This window comes from Bubalus bubalis, chromosome 4 (genome assembly GCF_019923935.1).
Source record: "Bubalus bubalis isolate 160015118507 breed Murrah chromosome 4, NDDB_SH_1, whole genome shotgun sequence".
Taxonomy (NCBI): Eukaryota; Metazoa; Chordata; class Mammalia; order Artiodactyla; family Bovidae; genus Bubalus; species Bubalus bubalis.
The window spans coordinates 13,758,177-13,776,036 of NC_059160.1; the positions used below are offsets into that span (position 1 = coordinate 13,758,177).

A 17,860-nucleotide genomic window follows, 5' to 3' on the forward strand; every position below is an offset into this window, starting at 1 on the left:
CTGAGGGCTGGATCCCTGGGTCAGGAATATCCCCTGGAGGAGGGCATGGCAACCCACTCCAGTATTCTTGCCTGGAGAATCCCACAGACAGAGGAGCTGGTGGGCTACAGTCCATGGGGTCACAAAGAGTCAGACACGACTGAAGCGACTTAGCATGCACAGTAATGCAAGATGATGTGTTAGGGAACAGAGATAACACATGAGTGACACAGCATCAGGGTTCCCAGAGAGCTCAGCACTCAGTGGAGTCAGATGCACGTGAGCAACTAAAATGTAAGGTAGAAAGGTAATAAACATGGGTGGGGTGGGGGGGTGTGAATGTGTGTGTGCATGTTTGTGAGTGTATGTGTGTGAGTGTGTACTGAATAAAAAGATGTGAAGGAAATATACCCTGATGTTACCAGCAACTCTCTCCATTTATTGGGTTTCCGGGTGATTTTTTTTTCTCTTCTTTACCGTTTGCTATATTCTCAACTCTTTCCTCTTAGGACAAACATATACTAATTATACGATAAAGGACGTTTTTCAAGAAAACTTCAGCACATGATAAAGAACTATGATTTGGGTGAGAAGTTATGACTTGACAGAGGATGGGATAGGTATGTGGGCCCTACATGGTACAGAGAACTGGGGGGGAAGGAAAGGAGCAGAGGAGATTCCAGGCAAAGGGACAGCATGAAGGACTTCCATGGTGGTCCAGTGGCTAAGACTCCGTACTCCCGATTCAGGGGGTCTGGGGTCTGGAGGTTGGGATGTGGGTCCCATCACAGCACTCTCAGTTCATGAGAGTTATCTGGAGATGTTTTTAGACTCCAGATCCCTGACCCTCACTGCAGAGACTCACCTGATCTTGAGTGGGGTCAAGGTGTGAGGTGTGTGTGTGGGCTGGGGAGGTATTAGGTGAGGTTTTGTTTTTGTTTTGTGTTTAGAGTTTCCTAGCTTCTGAAGTCCAGCCTAGGGAGGGCCAGTGCTTTTTTTTTCACCTTCATTAATTCATGTTTTGCATCTTATTGATGGATTTTCCATTTTTTTTAACAAAGTTACACTGCAGAGAGCAAAAGTCATACACAGTTTTGACTGACATCAAAGTGAATACTTTCAAATGGAACTGCATTTAGTCTCTCAGAATATATGTATTGACCACTGGAAAAGATATGACAAACCTAGAGAGCATGTTAAAAAGCAGAGACATCACTTTGTCAACAAAGGTCCGTCTAGTCAAAGCTATGGTTTTTCCAGTAGTCATGTATGGTTGTGAGAGATGGACCATAAAGAAAGCTGAGCACCGAAGAACTGATGCTTTTGAACTGTGGTGTTGGATAAGACTCTTGAGAATCCCTTGGACAGAAAGGAGATCAATCGATCCTAAAGGAAATCAGTCCTGAATATTCACTGAAAGGACTGATGCTGAAGCTGAAGCTCTAATACTTTGGCCACCTGATGCAAAGGGCCAACGCATTGGAAAAGACCCTGATGCTGGGAAAGACTGAGAGCAGGAGGAGAAGCGGTTGGCAGAAGGTGAAATGGTTGGATGACATCACTGACTCAATGGGCATGAGTCTGAGCAAACCCTGAGTGATAGAGAAGGACAGGGAAGCCTGGAGTATCGCAGTCCACGGGGTCACAAAGAGTCGGACATGACTTAGTGACTGAACAACAGCAACTGACCATGTGCTGGGCATCGTGGGAGGCATTGGGAAGGCAGTCGGTACCTTGAGTCTCAAGGACTCCCAGCCTCCCATCCAGGCAGACATCATGAGCGACACGACCTTTCACCCACAGGATGATTCTCAGTTTCCTCACCAGTCGCACTCTCTGTCGTCTCCTGGTTTTTCAATGTTGCAGAAGAAGAAGATCAGAGACCTCAGAGATCATTCCACCCAGTGACACCCCACCTTCTATCAACACCCCATCTTTATAACAAATATTTGGAAATGCCCTCTTCACTGCCAGAGATGAAATTCCTTGATAAGTCAGTTGACCTACATGCATCATTGAGCTATAATTGTGATATAAAAGAGAAAAGGGAAAGCCACTTATAACAAAATCATAACTATTTCAGGAAGGAAGCATTCACGCATGACTGCCCTAGAACACTTATTTGGGCAGGCAACGCTCACACCTACTCGTGATGGATAAGGTTAGACTAAACCATCCATATAAACAGCAGGAGGAAATAAAAGAGCAGAGGACAACGAGATAAAAAATGTGAGGACATTTACCTGTCTGCATCTGATAACAGGAAGGAAATAACCTCACTGCCAAATTAAATTATGGTGTGGAAATGGAGAAAACAAGGAAACAAGGAAGTATGTTCTTCTTGTGAACGAGCTAAGGCTTATATACAAGTATATTCTAATACACTTGGCCATGCTGAGACCTGGAACAAAATTTCATGGAGAACAAGTGTCCATCCGGAAAACTCCACTCACAGAGGGAGGCAGGCACACATTCAGTCTTTAGCATTAAAAACCCTTGGAAACAATATCGTTTTTTTTTAGGTGGTGGGGAGAGGAAGTTGAACTGGAAAAAGCTGTTTGGTAGATCACTAATGAGAACATCAGAGTCAGAATGAAACACACAGGCAGCCCCAAAGGAAATCATTGTAACATGTAAATTTTTCAAGAGATTCCTTATTATTAAACTGCATATATACACACACACATATATGGGTTTTCCAGGTGGCTCAGTGGTAAAGAATCCATCTACCAATGCAGGAGATACAGAAGACACAGGTTTGATCCCTGGGTTGAGAAGATTCCCTGGAGAAGGACATGGCAATCCAGTCCAGTATTCATACTGGGAAGAGCCCATGGACAGAGGAGTTTGGTGGGCTATGGTCCATGGAGTCGCAAAGAGCTGGACATGACTGAGCGACTAACACTTCCACTTTTCTCATGTATATATCTATGTTCTTTTTTTAAAAGATCTTTTTCCAGGATAGTTTATTACAAGATATTTAATATAGTTCTCTGTGCTCTACAGTGAATCCTTGTTATTTATCTCCTCTTCTTGCCATCAGGTTCCTCGAGGACAAGAAAGACAGGGGACATTTCTCTTGAATGTCCCTCCCAGCGGCCAGTCCACACAGCTGTGGCCCTAGCAATGCCAGTCGTCTGTATCCCTCAGGACTCCGAATTCTTTTTTGACCAGAAAGCAACTTGTCCCCTTGACTCATCCGCAGACGCAGAGGCCACATCCTCCCGAAGCCCCTGGGGTGCGTTCACCACCTTTGTCTTGTCGGTTTTGCCACCAGCTCCGACTGCACCCGGGACCACAGGGCTTGAAGAGTCACTGGCTCCCTCCCTCCCCCACCGACACCCCACCCCCACCCCTGCAGCCTTTGCGGTTAGTGTTACACTCAAGAAAGAATAAATAGAAAGCAACCCCCTTGTTCTAAGATAACCACAGAGATGACAGATGCATGCAGACTTGAGGGAGATGGAAGATAGAGTGAAACAATTAAAAAAAAAGGCAAGAAAGGCATGTCTCCGTGATGAGAAGCCCTGGCCTACAGATGCTTTTGCTGGGGTGTGACTTCAAAAGTCCAACACGGGGACCTATGAAGGTGCCCTCCTGCCCCATCCTGGCCCCCAGGCTTCACTGGGGAAGAGGGTAAATGCCCCAGACGGAGGCAGCACGGCTCAGCCGCTCAATGAATGACCAGGAATGAGAAATGCTGAGCTGGGGGTGGAAAGGGGAAAGGAGGCCTCCTTCTGGCTGCCTCTAGACCCTGCCAGATCCAGTGTCAAGAAGCCCATGGTCTCCGGAGCCCAGGACTGTCAGCCTCCCCCCGGGATGCGGGCAAGAGATGGCTCAACACCTTAACTCACAGCCTCCACTTCCGGTCCCCACTTCCTTCCTTCATCAGCAATGGTGGGCCCAAGACAGGAAACCACTCACCTCCTTACTCCACAGTAAATTTGTTTCTTTTGTCAAGAAATTCAGGACCCAGGCTGACACATCCCGGTACCAGGTTTGGTCAATGGGTCATCCCTTGGGCCCTGGGACCTGGATGTGGCTCATTCGTCTCTTCGCTCACCCCTGGCACAGAGTCGGGCATGCAGAAGTTGCTCCACTGATATTTGGGCACGCGGGGCGATGAAGCCAATTCCTCTCTACAATGTGACAGCCCAGAAAGGAGGAGCCATCGCCTTTGTCAGAAGAACAAACAGCTCCTCCTTGTGTGCCTTCTTCAGCTACGTCATCATTTCACCCATGTTCACAGACGTTCTCTTTATCATGATGGTTATCGCCGTGCCACGGCTGACAACAATCACAAAGGTGAGAGGTGTAACCGTAAGCCACACGCTTTTTTTTTTTTCCAGAGGCAGCGTAATATATTGAATAAAACAGGAGTTTCTAAAGACAGAAATTATTGGGTTCAGGTCTTAGGTCTGCCATGTACAAGTTACAAATCCTGGCTGAGGGACTTTGTTACTGTTTTCTTGTCTATAAAACAGGAATAGGAACAGTGTGTCCTCATGGGGCTCTGGTGAGATGATGCATGTCACCCGTCTCTTCCACTTGGACCAAGAGACACAGTTAAGTATTCACCCCAGCCCCACCCATACCCTAATCTTTTCACTGAAATGAGCTCGCTTAGTGTTCCAGGTCGAATTCTGATCTCCAAGAAAAGGCACAATGAAGTCCTCACCCCCAGGACTTCAGAAGGTACCCCGATACGACCGGTGTCCTCAGAAAAAGACAGCCACCTTAAGATAGATACACACGAGGACAAACCATGTTACAGGGCAGGCAAGAGCTCTATTACTGCAAGCTGAGAAACACCAAAGATTGCCTACCAACCACCAGATCTAGGAGGAGGCCAGGAAGGATCGCCCCACAGGCCGGAGGGGGAGCAGGGCCCTGCGACACCTTGAACCTGAACTTCCTTCTTCCAGAGCGATTGAGACAACACATTTCTGTTGCTTGAAATCACCCAGTGTGCAGTACTTGTTAGGTGACGCAGTGATAAAGAATCCACCTGCCAACGCAGGGGACACAGGTTCGATCCCTGGTTCGGGAAGATTCCACATGCTTTGGGGCAACTGAACCCATGCACCACAACTACTGAGCCTGTGTTCTAGAGCCAGGAGCTGCAACTCCCGAGCTCACACGCTACAACTACTGAAGCCCTTGCAGCCTAGAGTCCATGCTCTGCGACAAGACAAGCCCGTGCCCTGCAACTACAGAGTAGCCCACACTCACTGCAACTAGAAAACGCCTGAGTGTGGCAACAAAGACCCAGCACAGCCAAAAATAATTGATTGATGATTGATTTTTAAAAAGAGGGGCTACGGAAGGTCAGAGCTACTGTTTCCTGCAGCATCACTCGGAACCTCTGCTCATGTGGCCCAGCCTTCCTGCAGGTGGCTTCTCCCACATATCTGCCTCGAGGACCTCTGATTCTCACCATAAGAAGCCCTGTGTCCAGCTCCACACCTGGGGTTGTAGAGGGAGTTCACCTTGCCTGGGCTTTCCTGGGGTTTCCCCTGGACAGCCGGCTCTGGGCTCTGGCTGTCCAGCGCCCCTTCTGCAGCCCTCTTCGTGGGAAGAGCCATGGCCGCACTGATCACAAGGGGGAGAGGCGGACAGGGCGGCGAGTTGCTGCTGCCCACCCTTGACAAGCGGCCCAGTGGCCCGACTGGGGGTCAGCCTCCTGAAGGGCAGATGTGGTCAGGGCAGGACCTGCAGGCGGAACAGACTGCAAGAAAGTGTCCACAATTTGGCTTCGAGTAACTCATGATAGAGCTCAGGGCAGAGAACATGCTGAGAGTCACTTAATTTTCCTCCTGGGGCTTCTGAAATCAACTGCTAGCTTGGGTCCGGGTCAGGTTTTGAAGCAGATTCCGGTTACCTACCTAATATCCATTCTCCCTTCCTCCTTTCCAACAAGATTTCTATTTTGTTGATCACTCAGAATAAGCAAGTTTATGCTCAGCTCAGGGCCCCACCCCATCAGAGCAAGCACAGGCCCTTTCCAGAGGGTGGTGGGGGGTGGGCCTCTGACCCACCTCTGGTCACTGAGACAGGAGAGGGGCTTTGTGGACTGTCCCTGGAAACGCTTTCCTGGCTCTTAAGGAAGATGCAGGACTGCCTCCCTCTGGTATGGCAGAAGTGGTGCGATGAAGCTTTATTCTTTGGGATGAGGTCTCTGGCCCAAATGCTGGGAATGGAGGTTGAGCAGGGGCTAGAGACCAGGAGGAGGTGAGGTGATGGTTCAGACAAGCTACAGTATATATACATATACGTATTACATACGTACATATTAGAGATATACACATTATATAGGTATATTATATGTTGGTATATGTGTCAATTTATATCAATTACAATTTTGATATGTATGTATATATATGCATATGTATGGGATAAATAGGTAGACAGCTGTTGTATATATTACAGTAAAAGCAAAGGACATAAAATTTTTTGAGGGAGTCTCAAGTCTTGTTTCTCTTATATTGAGAGGTGAGGTAGATGGGATCATTGTTTCATAATTATTATTATGTGATTAAATAAGCCAGATGGATATTTGTTCTCCAGGTGAGCAACACCCGCGGCGGGCTGGGTTTTGTGGTCTGTGTCACCGACAGTGAAGAACAGACGTCTGTGAGCCCAGCCCTCATCAGGTAGTGGGGAACACACGCAATGAACAGAAACTGCAAGTCAGTTATGGGATCACAACTGAGGTACCTGCTCTGCTGAAGACACGGAGAGATGCAGATGCTTTCTGGAGGAAGCGTGGAGCGGCAAGGCTGACATAGACAGAGGATGCGGGAAAGAAAGGGATATTTACACTGGGTCCTGTAGGATGAGTAGGAGTGAGCCAGGAAAGGGGACGGGGAGTGTTCTAGGGAGAGGAGACGGCAGGTGCCAACACCCTCAGGAAGAAGAGCTTTAACGTGCTCAGAACCAGAAGGAAACCAAGACGGCCAGAACAATGGTAACCTGACAAAGGCGGCCAGGATGAGGCTGAAGAGTGAGGCTTCGAGGGGCAGGCTGGGACCGGGGGCTTCACCCATGCAGCCGTGGGAATCATTGAAGTGACACCTAAAAGCTGCAAGAGACAGGATTTGCATTTTTAAAAGGTGACCTGGGCTTCTTGTGGGAATGAATTTAGGAAGAGGAGGAGGAGCTGAGGAAGTGGATACACTGAGACCAGTTAGGGGAATATTACAGTCCAGACAGGACTGTATAAAGTCCAGGGCTTCCCTGGTGGCTCAGCTGGTAAAAAATCCACCTGCAATGCAGGAGACCTGGGTTCGATCCCTGGGTTGGGAATATCCCCTGGAGAAGGGAATGGCTACCCACTCCAGTATTCTGGCCTGGAGAATTCCATGGACTGTAGAGGCCATGGGGTCGCAAAGAGCTGGGCATGACTGAGCGACTTTCACTTTCACAGTCCAGACAAGCAATGGTGTGTCCTGAGCGGGTTGTGGCCGGGACAGATGAATGGGTGCTCCGGCTATTTAGATATGGGATCAAGAGGATGGAGGGGTTGGATGTGGCAAAGGTGGAGACGGAGAGGTGGAGGCCAGCTTGGACTCAGTGGTTCTCTCTACATCTATCTTGGAAACTCTCAGAAATAAAATGACTCCTTCAGAGAGGAAGTCTCTGCAAATCTCCTCTTGTCTGCTCCCTGCTACTTCCAGCATCACGTCCTCCGGGGGTGGGGTGCTGAGCAGAATAATCTCTGCTGAGTAAGCCACACCTCCACGCTGAGGCATCTCATGAGCCGGTCAGAGAGCTCACAAAATCTAATCAGTACAGGCCGGGCTTCTAGGTCCAGAAGGCCAACCTCCACTGAATTAACTTACCTCTTGCACAATTCGGTCCATGCTAAATGGAATTCTCAGATGACACTTTCTTTTAGCATGAGGAAGATGAAAAAAGAATACCTTCGGCATGCTGAAAGAAAGTGTCATCTGACAATTCTAGGCTTAAAGAAAATGTCATTTAAGAATACGGGAAATGAAGACATTATCTGATAAAACTCTAGTGTGCCACAAGCAGACCCTTTAATAAAAGGCATTTTTAAAGGGGTATTTCAGACAGTAAGAAAGATTCCATATAGAAGATTGGAGATTAAGAAGGAGTGAAAAACAAAGAAAATGAAAATAGATTTTCTCAGTCTATTATTGAAGAAATAGCAATTGGGAGTCAGACATATTTATCTCCATATCAAGTTGTCATTTCTTACTGTCTGGGAAATTTGGATCAAGTTCATCTCCCACAGTCTTGATAGCCTCATCTTCAAAATTCATAAGCGAGGTCTTTGTAAGCAATAAATGAGCGACCACATAGAAATGCTTCCAGCATAGCTTCTGCATCTAGGAGGTGTGAAATAAATGTTTACTCCTTATCTTTTTAAAAATTAATAAACAAGCAAGTAAATAAGATGTCATTAGCCACACAGAATCCCTCCCTCTTCTTCAAGTGTGAGATAGAAGTCTGGCACTCTTTTCCGTTGTATGAGGCTACACTGCAGAGCTGATGCTTTAAAGCTAGTCTTTTCCTCTTTGCAGTAGCAAGCCTAAGATCTTTCTAACAAAATATTTATGATTTCTTTATTTTATAAATACTGCATGTGAACACACAAGCCCCAGGGGTGGACCCTAGATTCCAGCTTCCCTCACAATTTTAACATAATTCGTGTTCACAGTTTTATGAGAATGAAGGAAATGAAGGCAATATCTGATAAACAAAATTCTAGTTTGCCACAAAGAGACCCTTAATAAAGGACAGTTTTTAAAGGTGTATGTCAGACAGGAGGAAAGGAGATGATTGGATAGAATCACTGACTCAATGGACATGAATCTGAGCAAACTCTGGGAGATAGCGAAGGATAGGGAAGCATGGCGTGCTGCAGTCCATGGGGTTGAAAAGAGTCAAGACACGACTTAGTGACCGAACAACAACAGTTTTTTGAGATCATAAAACACCTGCTGGTCCATCTGAGGGGCAAAACGACCAGTCCTGCCCACCCCTCTCCAGGGCTCTTCCGCCAACTAGAAAGCAGCGGCACACAGAGGACCCCTCTGTGCAGCTTCTGCATCCTAACCCCCCGTGCTGGCAGCCACGGTGCCACTTCCATCCTCGACTCACCCCCATTCCCTTTAGGACAAGAAGCCAAGCTAAGAAAAGCTAGCTTAGTCTTCCTTGGAATCTCTGCCTAATTTTCATCTGGCACCAATTTGGTGGGGTTTCCACCACCGAACTGGTGGTGATGGAGAAGAGAGAGATAAACCCCAAAGCAGTCTCCCCCTGATGGCTTAAGGAGGCAAATAGCACCAGAGGTTCTAGGACCTGGGCTAGCATCCTTACTCTGCCCTTTGTCCCCTATGTGTCCCCAGGCAAACCCCTTCACCTCTCTGATTTCATCTTCCTCTCACCTGTAAGTCAGAGTCAACAATTATACCGTATTTGTAGAGGATGTTACAATTCCCTGAGTGTCTCCACAGTCATAATTGCATTTACTATGCACGGTCAGCTGGTTAACAGCCAGCATGATGGGCACCTTGCTGCTGTAAAGACCTAAGAGCAGAGCATGGACTACTGTGTACATGGCAAAGAGCTCCGTCCACATGAGGGACCATCACCAGGGTCCTGCGGCGGACACTCCTAAGAGCCGGGCTTTGCTGTCTGAGTGCCGAATTTGAATTGATTCTACCCCAACCGGCTATGGGACCTGGAGCTTCTCAGCTCCTTGCTTCTAAATGAAGGGTGATAACAATAGCCCCGTCTGGCAGCCCAGGGCTTCGTACATGGGAGACACCCAGGGAATGAGAGATGATGGAATTGACACAAGTTAAGTCCACAGGAGTCCGACCACACACATCCACACTCCCTGACTCCCGCCATCTTCCATTCCTTCTTACCCACGGTTACACCTGATCTCCACAGCCCTGGACAAATATTGGCAAAGGGAGGGTGGGAGCTCTGAACAGCAGGACACACTGAGGACTGTTTCTTAAAGATGATCAAGCCTCAGAGTCCCACTAGATTTGGGGGTGTCTCCAGCTCGCTCTGGATGGAAGCAGAGTCCAGGCTCCCTGAGGTCCCAGGCAGCCCTGACCCTTCCCACTGCCACCTGAGGGTCTTGCTTCGGTGGCTGGAAAGTTCTGGAATATAGGACATTGGCCAAGCCTCAGTCCCCTAACTAGACTGTGCGGCCACCTTGTTGACAAAAAGCCCTGAGTCTGGGAAAGATTGAAGACAAAAAGAGAAGGGGCGGAAGAGGATGAGATGGTTAGATAGTATCACCAACTCAATGAACATGAATTTGAGCAAACTCTGGGAGATGGGGAAAGACAGGGAAGCCTGGGGTTCTGCCATCCATGGGGTCGCAGAGTCAGACACAACTTAGCGACTGAACAACAACCGAGGCCTATGCCCACATCACATGGAGCTGTTGTGCTGACCTAGGAAGCAAATGTTAATTGAGCCCAATCTGATGAATGGATGGAAACCACTGGACTATAAAAAATATAAGCTTATTGTTGTTCATTCACTAAGTTCATGTCTGACTCTTTGTGATCCCATGCACTGCAGCACACCAGGCTCCTCTGTCCATGGAATTCTCCAGGCAAGAATACTGGAGTCGGTTGCCATCTCCTTCTCCAGGGGATCTTCCCAACCCAGGGATCGAACGAAGGTCTCTCAGATGGCTCAGTACCATCTGAGCCACCAGGGAAGCCACCTGGCTTCTCCTCTCTGACGTCTGTTTTGTCTGGCTTTCCTGGTGGATAACGTGGTATGAAAAGTGTAAGTCTCTGAGAGTGAGTCTGCCTGCTTTCCCCTGAAGCCCCACAGCACCTTCTTCGGGGTTCTGAACACTGCCTCCTTCCTAACGGAGCCTGGCCATGTGACGCACACCTACACCCACACATGTTCTAGAAACCCCCAGAGCAGACACTCGTGTGTCCAGGCAGGGCGAGCTGTGCTTGATTCCCTATGACACCTGTATCTATAGGAAAGATGAGGGTTCAGAGGATCTAGAAGAGCCTCCTGGCTCCTCACAGCTTTAGATGGTGAGCCGAGTCAGCAGACACCAGCCAGCGGAAGAGGTCACCCATAGAAATACGGGGAGGGTCAAGGCACATCTTATAGTCCAGCCAGGACCTCATTGGTTCAATTTCTATGCAGTCTGGTCCTCAGACACTGCCTACTAAGATGGACTGAAGGACCCTCACGGAACATCCTTCCAGAGCCTGCCATCCCCACCTGCTGAATTCCGCCATCCTTTCAAGCCCAGCTCTGTTCTCGCCTACCTAGTTAAGCTTTCTGCAAAGGCCCTTTCCTTCTAGAGAACATAGAGTCTGTCCTACTCCCTTGACAGGGTCACTTATGCTGTCAGAAGAAGCCCTATGGGCTTTGTTCTCTCTCCCAGTACAAAGCGCTGCACACAGTAGGTGCTCAAGCATTTTGCTTTTGTGTTTTGGAGGTTTTTTGAGGGTTGGGCATAAGCATTCCACAAAACCACATTGATTTAGTCCCTACCATGTTAGGAAATTCAGATGTGGTGTGTGGAATAACCTGATTGCTATTCAGTACAAATTAGAGCTTTTTATTCTATTTCTAATCCCAGTAAATGGGGCTTGTGCGTTAAAAAAAAAATATTTTTAGTTTGCAATGTATGATTACATAATGGAGGCCGAGTCATTTTTTTTTTCATTAACATTCATCTTCCTTAGCAGTTCCTTTCTGGGTCTTTGTTTTTGACTCGAGCTGCGGTTCGATGTATTAAAATTGCATTCCTTATAAAGGAGTTCCATAGCAGATGTTTTAACTGGCCCTCCCCACGCCTGTATTTCCAGCCGGCCTGCGCCTGGGGCAACTCACCTAGTGGGGAGTCAGGGGATCCTGCACCCATTCTACAAGTCTGTTAACTAATCTCTGGAATCCAGCAGGGACCCCCCACCCACCAGGGCAGCTCTTTGCAGGGAGCCCGTGTAGGGTGGAAGGAGCATCAGTGTGGTGAAGTGTCCCTGGGGGAGGTGTCTGTACCAGAACTAGATGTATGAACTCAGATGACCTATTTAACCTATAGAAGCCTCAGTTTCCTCATCTGTAAAATGGGGATGCTAAGTCCTAGAAAAAGTGCCTGACACACTGCAGGCATTTAATACCTTGTCTTATTTGCAGACTTCCTGTGGGAGTCTATTCCTTGCTGTTTCTCCAGCTGTCGTCATCCTCAGAGTTATATCACATCTACCGAAGCCAGAACCCTGAGCCCCAAGCAAAAATGAACCTCCAAAATCTGAGAATAGGGCAACACAGCAGGGACTAGTGTAGCTCATGGAGAGGGTAACGACAAGCAACAAGAAACATGCCAGAGACGAGGGCACGTATCCACAGAAAACCATGATCCAAAAAGATATACACACCCCTATGTGGATAGCCGCACTAAATGCCCACTGACAGTGAGTAGATAAAAAAAGATGCGGTGTGTATACATATATTCTTTACCGACTGAGCTACCAGGGTAGCCCGCATGGTCCATAATTAAGCTATTTTCAAACCAATCCTATTTGGCTAAAGGCTCCACTTGAGAATCCCAACGGAAGATAGTTCATTTATTACAGACCCAAACCCGTGCAGGTTCTAAAAGCCCTCTAAAGCAGATGCTGATGTAGGAGTTGGGGTTGGCTGTGCTTGGTTCTACACGACGACGGTGGAGGAAGATCAGAGTCCAGAATCAAAACCTGGCTCTGAAATCCTGTGCCTTTGTGTGTGTCAACTCTGACACTGCTTCCTCGTCTTTGAAAAGGGTGATAATGATAATAATCCCCTACAGGACGGTTGGGAGAAACACAGTAGACAGTGAAAGAAAAGAAAATGAAGTCACTCAGTCGTGTCTGACTCTTGTGACCCTACCACGCTCCTCCATCCATGGGATTTTCCAGGCAAGAGTACTGGAGTGGGTTGCCATTTCCTTCTCCAGAGGATCTTCCCAATCCAGGGATCAAACCCAGGTCTCCCACATTGTAGGCAGACACCTTACCATCTGAGCCACCAGGGAAGTGCTTAACGCAGAACCCAGCCCCAAGGAGGGCGGTCTCACAGGAGCCCATTGGCTGAAGCAGAGAATTAAAGAACCAGAAAGTGACAGGAATCAGGAGCAGAAAGACTGCCCAAGTGCAGAGGGCATCGGATGGCAAGGAGGCTGTGTGGAGGGAGGCTGAGACACAGTGAGACTGGGGCCTCCCTGGAGTCAAGGTCAAGATCAAACCCGAGCAGCTGGGCAGATGAAGACGTTCCTGGGATGGTGTCGGTGGGGGTGGTTACGTAGCACTGTGAATGTTCTGATGCTACTGAGCTGTACCCTTACAAAGGGTTAAAAGTGTAAATTTTATGTCAAGTATATTTTACTCCAATGAAAAAAGACCGAGTTACCAAAAAAATTAAAAAACAAGACAATACCCTAAAACCCAACAGTCAGCCCACTGAACACTCTAAAACGAAAGCAGCACAGAGATCAGGGTCCCCTCGGTCTGTGGGATGTTGCGGGGGCACCAGACCCCCGCATCCAAGGCCCGGCAAGTCTAGACCTCCATGGCGTGGAGCCGACTTTCCCCAGAATGCCCACAGAACCCAAGCTCCCGAACGCTTGAAAACCCAAGGCCACCAGAGGCCACAGCAGCAGAGCAAGATCACGAGGTTCATGTGCGGAGCAGTGTCTCTCTTGATGGTTCCTCCCGTCATTTCTGACATGATTGAGATGAAACAGAAGGAAACATCCAAGGACCCCCTCCTCTTCACCCTGTGTCCTCATCTGGGGACGGTGGTGTTTCTCTCTCGTTCAGAAAACCCTTGCCTTCAGGAAGAAAGCCTCGAACTTTCCATCCTGCTCAGGTCATAGAAAGAGGACCTTCAGCAAACCACCACTTCCTTCCCTCCCCAGAGAGAAACAAACCCTGGCTGGAGAAGTCTCTCTGGCCAGTATCTCGAACACCCTTGGCCATGACCTCACTCGTGTCCCCAGAGGGCATGGCAGGCTGGTGCCACCAAAGGTCTGTCTCCATACCCCCAGGGACCTATGACTGCAAAAGCCCCCAGCCTGGGCCTGACAGGCTGGGGCCCAAGGGGGTTACCCAGCTGCCTATTTCTGGGCTCCCAGTCATTAGCAGCCCCAGGGGCAGCTCCTCGGTAGAAGACTCTGTGGAAAATGGACAGGGTGAGTTGGTGACGCAGACCTCACCCTAAGGGATCCCACCCAGCAGCATGCCTCTGTCCACTATGCTCAGTCCGATCACAGACCCCCTCCCCTTCTATGCTGCCCACTGTCCTCTCTGCCCAAGTCCAGCCCTCCTCCAGGCCCAACTCCATCCCACTTCCTCTGCTCCCCTGCAGGTGCTCGTAGCATCTCTCATCACTGAAGATCATTGTTCCCAGGGACCGGGATGCTGGCTGGCTGTGGTCTCTTTTCTTAAACCAGATCCCTGGGGACCTTTGGGCTTCCAAGTCACACTAGTGGTAAAGAACCCATCTGCTAATGCAGGAGACATAAGGTTTGAGGGTTCAATCCCTGGATTGGGAAGATCCCCTGGAGGAGGGCATGTAACCCGCTCCAGTAGTCCTGCCTGGAGAATCTCTTGGACACAGGAACCTGGAGTTCTATGGTCCACAGGGTTGCAAAGAGTTGGACACAATTAAAGCGACTTAGCATGCATGCATGGGGACCCTTAGCTGGCACAGATCAGATCAGATCAGTTGCTCAGTCGTGCCCAACTCTTTGCGACCCCATGAATTGCAGCACGCCAGGCCTCCCTGTCCATCACCAACTCCCGGAGTTCACCCAGACTCACATCCATCGAGTCAGTGATGCCATCCAGCCATTTCATCCTCTGTCGTCCCCTTCTCCTCTTGCCCTCAATCCCTCCCAACATCAGAGTCTTTTCCAGTGAGTCAACTCTTCGCATGAGTTGGCACAGCCAGGGCTCAATAAGTATAGATGTCAATTAAGTGAGCGGTTCTATCCCTTCCCTTTGAGGAATTTTGGTCCAACACTGGCACCCTGACAGGGACCCTCTAGACAGCAGGACTCAAGAACACACTCAGTGGGCAAAGCCACCATGATCAGCAGGGGACGTGAGCTGTGGCCATAGAGCCTTTCACACCCTAAACTCACCCGGGATGGACTAGCTGGCCATCATTCCTATCTCACTGAAGAGGGAAGGAGCTCAAACTTAGAGGCTGAATTCCCAGGACACATGACTGGTTACAGTCAGAACTGTTTTTGGCACTCAGCATCTCTAGGGGCAGGGTGGGGTTGAGCCAGTGGCCCTGGGGCCAGCCTGCCTGGGTTCAAACCCCAGCTCAGCTTTTTGGGAGCTGTGTGATCTCAGGCAAGTTACTCCAGCTCTCGGAGCCTTGAGTTTCTCATCTGTAATGTAGTGTGTGTGTTAGTTGCTCAGTTGTCTCCGACTCTTTGCAACCCCATGCCTGCCAGGCTCCTCTGTCCATGGGATTTCCCAGGCAAGAACATTGGAGTGGGTTGCCATTTCCTTCTCCAGGGGATCTTCCCAACCCAGGGATCAAACCCGGGTCTCCTGTATTGCAGGGAGACACTTTACCGTCTGAGCCACCAGGGACAGGACCAAATGTGGAGCTGAGCCTGATGCATTTCTGTGCATCCAGCCTCAAGTTGCAGTGGGAAGGGGTTCCTGACATTCTGCATTGGATCAGGGTGGGGCTGCAGGAAGCTGGTCTACCTCCCCACCCCTCCCTCAGCACCCATGCGACCTTCCAAGCCAGCAGGCAAGGGTGTATGTTTCTGCAGCTTCCATGTGGTAAAGCTCCATCCATCCATCAGATCCCGGAACTCAACACAGAACAGCCTCTTAAGTAAATAAAGAGAAAACCAGCCAATTGCCCAGGTAATAGGAGATTTTCCTCCTGTCTGCACTGGTAATTGAGCCATTGGAGCCAGCCCCCAACCTCCACTGGCGCTGCTGTGAGTTGGAAAGGGAGTTTAGGAGGCTGTCTGGCCAAAGATACACATGCAGGTCCAGAAGGTGGTGTCCACCACACTGGAACCTGGATCTAGAAGGCGGGTGTCCACTGCACTGGACCCTGGGTCTGGTAGGGCTCAGCACACCCACGGTGTGTTCACTAAGTCTAGCCCACCTTACCTGTCCCCTTGGCCCAGCAGGACACGGAGCTGCCCAGACCCACGGGCCCCAGGAACAGAGGATCGGGCAATGCCAACCAGCCACAAGGCTGCTCTATAATGTGAACAAGGGGCCTTCAGCACAGGCTCCGTGGGTTCAGAGGCCCTTGGAATCTGAGCCCCGTGGGACACCCATCTGCTCCTGCCTCCCTGAAGCCTCCATGCTGGAGGGTCTGACTCCAGGACCCTCACCACCCCGTGACTGCCACACCCCTGCCTCGGCCTTGCCAGCCCGATCAGGATGTGTCAACAAACGGGCGGGGGAGAAAGAACCGCTGGCATTTCTGAGAAACCAGGGCTGGGAGCCAAAACAAACCGTCGAAGGGAAGGCAACTTCTCCTGAAGAAAGTGTCGCAAAAGAAAAAACATATCCCTCAAGCTGAGAGAAACCCCTGAAGGTCATTCTGTCCCCCCAGACAGAGTGGGTTTTGGAACCCACCCCCCACACTGGCCTACAAGAGGGTCTTCCTGCGTCTGACCCAGTGCATCCAGCCTGATGACCTTGTCTGAATGGACAGAGCAGTTACAATCCAAGAAAGAGGCAGAAGGGAGATCAGCCTGAAGCAGGTGCAGAGGCCCCTGAGGACAGAACCTGCAGGTCTCCTGCCCATCACGAGACGCAACCACAGGTGAAATCACGCGAAGTCAACCTTTGAAGGGGAGGGGCAAGATAGGGGCAGGGGACTCAGAGGGACAAACTACGAGGTATAAAATAAATATGCTATAAGGATATATTGCACAGCACAGGGAATATAGCCAATATTTTATAATAACTTTACGTGGAGTATACTCCATAAAAATTTGAATCACTTAGTGGACACTCGAAACTAATACTGTAAATCAACTATACTTCAGGGTTTTTAATGTTCTGTGTCTTGATTGTGCTGGCAGTTATGAGTGTGTACATGTGTCAAAGGTCATTAAACCAAACGTTTACATAAATAAGCTGGTTCACTTCATTGTACAGCAGAAACTAACACGATATTGTAAAGCAATTATATCACTAAGCTGTGTCCAACTCATTGCAACCTCATGGACTGTAGACCGTCAGGGCTGTCCATGGGCCAGACAAGAATACTGGAGTGGGTTGCCATTTCCTTCTCCAGGGGATCTTCCCGACCCAGGCATCAAACCCACATCTCCTGCATTGAGCAGGTGGATTCTTTACCACTTGAGCCACCTGGGAAGCTCCCAAAGCAATGATACTCCAATAAAATAAATAAATAAACCTAAGCACCATCTAGCAAATCTCCCAAAAAAATAAATAAATAAATCCGGCTTTGAGAACAGCAGGGAAGGGTAGACAAGGACTAAAACATCACGTCTGCTGAAGCTGTTGGTGTGTCCATTCCTGACCACATCATCCACTGCGCTTTCCCTGGTGGTCCCCAGACACATCCCTCTCCCTAACTCTACCGTGATGTCCCTCCCCTCAAATGCACTGGCACAGCTTCCTCCTCAAGGTGCAGTGAAGTACCACCTCCAGGGGGCCACCCAATCCACTCCTTACAGAGGTGACCCCTCCTGCCAACTTCCCAAGACTTGGGCATTCATCACCCTTTCCAGTCAGTACCAAGCAGCAAGGGGACCTCAGAGGGCAGACACAGTTCTCCTTTATCCCTCAAACCTATGGGCAGAGCAGCTCTGATGGGCAGACACCACCTGACCCTGCATGCTAATGCCACC

At 49.2% G+C, this 17,860-nt stretch overlaps 1 protein-coding gene across 7 annotated transcripts in view; it reads right to left on the bottom strand.

Moving 5' to 3' along the window:
* CRACR2A (calcium release activated channel regulator 2A) overlaps positions 1–17,860 on the bottom strand; it is a 154,233-nt gene that overhangs the window by 97,395 nt on the left and 38,978 nt on the right. Inside the window, exon 1 of one of the 7 annotated variants that reach the window (XM_006069010.4) lies at positions 3,904–4,317. The exons of the other annotated variants lie outside the window; for them this stretch is intronic. The gene's annotated coding sequence lies outside the window, so the exon portion shown is untranslated. Of the gene's footprint in view, positions 1–3,903; positions 4,318–17,860 lie in introns of those variants that run through there. 7 annotated transcript variants of the gene reach the window in all.